This window comes from Etheostoma cragini, chromosome 6, assembly GCF_013103735.1.
Source record: "Etheostoma cragini isolate CJK2018 chromosome 6, CSU_Ecrag_1.0, whole genome shotgun sequence".
Taxonomy (NCBI): Eukaryota; Metazoa; Chordata; class Actinopteri; order Perciformes; family Percidae; genus Etheostoma; species Etheostoma cragini.
This window is the reverse complement of record NC_048412.1, coordinates 27,537,143-27,541,693: the sequence shown is the minus strand read 5'-3', so window position 1 is coordinate 27,541,693 and position 4,551 is coordinate 27,537,143.

Here is a 4,551-nt window from a genome sequence, read left to right as displayed (position 1 = left end):
AATCCTCCAAATGATTTAATTTATGACTCTGCATCAGCCAATCAGAGTTCTCCTTTCCGACTCCAAACTTCTTATTGTGACCTGCCTGTTTTGAAATTAACTGAAATAATTTAATGGCTCACAGAATAATAAACTGTAAACATTAAAGCAGAAGAGAATTGAATAAGACAAAATATTAAAGCACGAGAACAAAGTAAATACATCAACAAGAAAAACAATTTAAAATGCAAATGTGTTAAAACGTGTTGAATTATTTTTAGATTAGATAAAAATATCAAGAAGTACAATTTAAGGTATTTTTATACTACCTTTGGTTGTATTACAAAGTTATAAATAATGACAGATATCTTGGCCATGTTAATGCATATGGAAGCATTTTTATTCAGAAGTTCAACCAAAAATAAACCGTGTAGCCAAAATACAGACTGAAGTTGGTTAAAAGATTTAACTCAATTAAAGTGAAACATAAACATGGCAGTTTTAGGTTTAATAATTTAAGATAGTTTTACTTTTTCAATATTAGCTACTTCAATAGGAAGTAACCATTTAAAAAGAAATCCCCAATTTTGTTTTGGGAGTTTCATGCTTTGTAGGCAACATCAGCTTCCACAGTTTGACTCAAACTAAAAATATTTAAGTAACTTATTGTACATTTTGAGTCAAGTGTCCAATGACGGTCTAAATGTCAAGCTGTACATTTTTTGGAGATAAAATTGTAACTTAATATTCTGTAATGTTTTTGGCGTATCCCAGTATTGAGTATTTGCAACGTCAGAACAAAGATGGCAGTATTCTCTGTCTCTAACATATCAGTCACACTCGAAAGCACACACACACACACACACACACACACAGAGACACACACAGTATATGATTAAGCAAGCCAAGCATGTCCCCTTTTTATTTTGGACCTTTTCCCCTGGTTACAAAGCCATGTATGTACTGTATATTTAAAGGAATACTCTCCTTCGCCTGTCACTGGTTGGCTGTAGTTTTATATTTCGAGAGGTCAAAACGACTATGAAGGTAAAAGAAATGTGAAGGATGTGATTTTTTTCTTTTCTTTTTTTGGTACTTTCTGGCAAAGGACGGTGTAGGGTTTAGTGGGTAGATTTTAAAAACATAGCGGTCAAAAGTGCAAATTCATGTATTTATATTTTTTTTTCTAAAAGCACTCACAGCCTCCAGCCATTTGCTCGTTGAAAGCTTTGGAGGCAGTTTGAACGTCGTCATCGCTAAGCCGGAGGTTTCAGAGCGAGTCTCCACCTTTTAATGACTACCTCCCAAATCCAACGCAGACTTGTCGACTTTGGGTTTCACCACATCTCCCTCTCACCCTTTTCACTTACTCACTCTCTGTTTGTTTTTTAATCCCAAACACTTTGGTGTCCCCGCTAAGAATGCTGGTCCCCACATCGCTGGTTTACGAACACACACACACACACACACATGCACACATTTCTGTTTACTCCCTCCTGTGTCAGCGCTGAAATGACACGTCGACAGGTCAAATTAATTTTTGGGTCATTTCCATCTTCCCAGGCTCATTACACACTACTCCCATTATCCACTCCTCCCTTCATCTCTCTTTCTCTCCATCTGTCACTCACTCACTCGGTCATCTGTGACAAGTCTGAGAGTCAATATTGCTTTTGTGAGTGTGTGGCAGTGTTTTCACTTCGACTGTTAAGACTGTTGCTTTACCCTGAGCTTCGAACAAAAACAAAAACGACAAAAAAAAAGAAACCTGTGTACGAAGGCCGCGAGCCAAAGGTTCGTCAAAAAAAAATCAAAAAAAATGGCTTCCTTTTGCGACACAGGACTCGTGGGAGTTCTGTTTGTCACGTTCTTCGGAGCAACACTAGGGGGCGCTGTAATCACAAAACGGGACGACAATCGAGCTGAGGAATAGTTTTAAGAACCTGCATCCCCCACTCCTGGGAAAAAAAGTGATTCTTGCTCCTGTATAATGATGTTTAGAAGTCTCACTCACTTTCCAGTGTTAATTTGTGCTGGTGACAGTCTGTTTTTAATTGTTCTCTGAGAATTGATATTATTATTATTATTATTATTATTATTATTATTACAACAGCTCTCACTGACGGTAGCTGCCATGATGGTATGGAAATCTGCGTTTTTATTTGTGTAGGTTAGGCATCTCGTTTTCATTTTGAATTTTATTTTATTATATAATAAAAATACTCTATAAATATATTTTTTGTTTTCTCTTTAGTCGGGATTTGTTTTTCCTTTTGTTCTTCAAAAACAAAAAAGGGTGTTACTGATGTTGCACGATTTTTATGACATGAAACAAACAACACAAGCGTAGTGATATTAGTACATGACACGTGTGGCCACACACACACCGCTTCAGTGCTGCAACGTTTGAGTCCAATGTACAAAACTCGGTCTCGGTCCACACATGCTAACATGGAGGGGTGGGGGGGACGGGTTTCAGCGTGACACACGTTTAACTTATTTCTGACCAGACACAATGATGTCAATGCATGGGCGAAGAGCGACTCGTCTTATATGACATAAAATGTAATATCGACACAAATATACATCACACAGAAATACATTTTAGAAAAAGAAGAAAAAAAAATGGAATAAAAAAGTTTAAATAAATAAATGATAGCTAATATATTGTGTTCGGCTAGTCTGCTTTTTTTGTTGTAAAGATACTTTTTTTTTTTTTTTGGAGAATGATATACAATTTGTGTATATTTTCATAAATAAAGTATGCACTGATATGTTATTACAAATTCTATACTGCTTTTACAAAAAAAGTGTTTGTTATTGTACCAAAGTATCCATTGGTCCCCTCTTCTTCCCCCGCCCCCCCCCCGCCTCCCCTTTTTGCGTATGTTTTACCGTATTTTATATATTAAATAGACAAGTTGACCTACACCCAGGTTTGACTGTGTGTTTATTCTGTTTCCTGTCATTACCACGGTGTCACCACCAGATGGCGCTCTCATCCTTTGTTAGGCTGCACACAACCTGCAGGGACGCAATGATGCGAGAACTCCTCTTCAGTGGTGGAAAGTGTCTAAGTACATGTACACAAGTACTGTACGTAAGTACAAATGTTGAGGTACTTGGACTTTACTTGAGTATTTTCTCTTCATGCCATTTTCTACTTCTACTCCGCTACATTTCAGAGGAAATTGTACTTTTTACTCACTTCACACTCACTACATGAATGTGACAGCTACACAACAAGACGTCTGCACACAAACACACATTATAAGTATATGTATGATATAATATTATAAGTTAAACTACCCAACAATATACGGCCTACAAGTCCACCTGAGATTAAACCCCAAATTGTTTGGGTTGTTTCCAGTTTCAAAAATGTTCCTGCAGTGAGTACTTTTACTTTTAATACTTTACAAGTACATTTTTTGATGATAGATAGATAGATTGATAGATAGCTAGCCTTTTTTTATTAGACTCACGGTCCATAAAAAACAAAAAAAGATTCACACTTTTGTATTATTAGTACTTTTATTTAAGGATCTTAATAGATCTTTCACCACTGGTCATATTTATGATAAAATGTAAAGTAAATATGTATTTATAGAGCGCTTATGATAGATTTAAACATAATCGCAATGCTTTAAAGTAAACATACAAAACAATATATATTCAAAAACACAATTCAAAATTAAAATTACAAAGTAACATAAGAGACAAAGTGCACACGGGTCAACAAGTCCACAGATAAAGGGTTAACACAAAGAAACGTCCGCTTGTTCTTTAAGAAAAGCTTCTTTTAGTATTAAAGTATTTTTATCAGTTTATTCTACCCAGATAAAATACTTTTTTCCTGAACTTTAAAATGAAAACCTAGGTGACCCAGTGTGCTCCACCATGCTTACTTCAGTTAATGAAGATCTCCGTTAGCTTCAGCGTGGCTGCAGCTGTTATTCCCGGGGTCAGACACCAATAATTGCTTGTTTTCTTGAGATAATAAGAGTTCTCTTGGTGTTTATCTCAAGTAAACAAGCTTGTCAATATGTATTATATATAAGTATATAAGTATTATATACAGTATACAGTATTTCTTAACGGAGTTTTTAATGAGTGTACTTCTGTGGTGCTGCAGTTAAAAAACTTTAAAAAATGCCATGACAGGACTGTAAAACGGCTGATGCGTCTCAGGTGTACAGCGGTCGCCTACCGAACAGAAGGTTGGTGGTTTGATTCCCTGGCCCGGTAGTCCATGAGCAAGACACTCAAAACCAAATGGCTCCTGATGTCTAAATGTGGGAGTGTGTATATGATGAGGGGGGGGGGGAACCTTGTACGGCAGCCTCGGCCATTGTGTGTGTGTGTGTGTGTGTGTGTGTGTGTGTGTGTGGTTCCTGTACAATGTATGTAAATAGCTTTGAGTATTCGAAAGCCGCTATATATGTATATATATATATGTATGTATATATATGTATATGTATACGTATGTATATGTATACGTATATATATGTATATGTATACGTATATATATGTATACGTATATATATGTATATGTATACATATATATGTATA